Raw genomic sequence first — 276 nt, 5'->3', positions numbered from 1 at the left:
CGTTTGCAGGTCAAGTCATTGCATCTGTCCTTCCAGAAAGTTATCTACAATTAAGAAAAAATAAAAATATATCTATGTCTAAGAACTCATGGATATGTATTTTTTTAAGTTGACAAAAACTGCAATAATTATCACGTTCATATCAAGTTTCAACAAACAAACAAAAGCATAAGCAATGGCTGATCTTACATATATAGTCTTTAAAGGACAAAAATAGGTTGTGTGAACAAGGATGAACGAAGCAATGATCTGATTTAAAAAAAAAATATGTGGGGG

At 30.4% G+C, this 276-nt stretch overlaps 1 protein-coding gene across 1 annotated transcript in view; it reads right to left on the bottom strand.

Moving 5' to 3' along the window:
• The window catches only part of LOC119592110 (ryanodine receptor-like), a gene marked incomplete in the record, with an annotated part of 20,940 nt that overhangs the window by 15,530 nt on the left and 5,134 nt on the right, over positions 1-276 (bottom strand).

Source organism: Penaeus monodon, chromosome 29, assembly GCF_015228065.2.
Source record: "Penaeus monodon isolate SGIC_2016 chromosome 29, NSTDA_Pmon_1, whole genome shotgun sequence".
NCBI classification, from domain to species: Eukaryota; Metazoa; Arthropoda; class Malacostraca; order Decapoda; family Penaeidae; genus Penaeus; species Penaeus monodon.
This window is presented reverse-complemented; position numbering and strand designations above follow the sequence as displayed.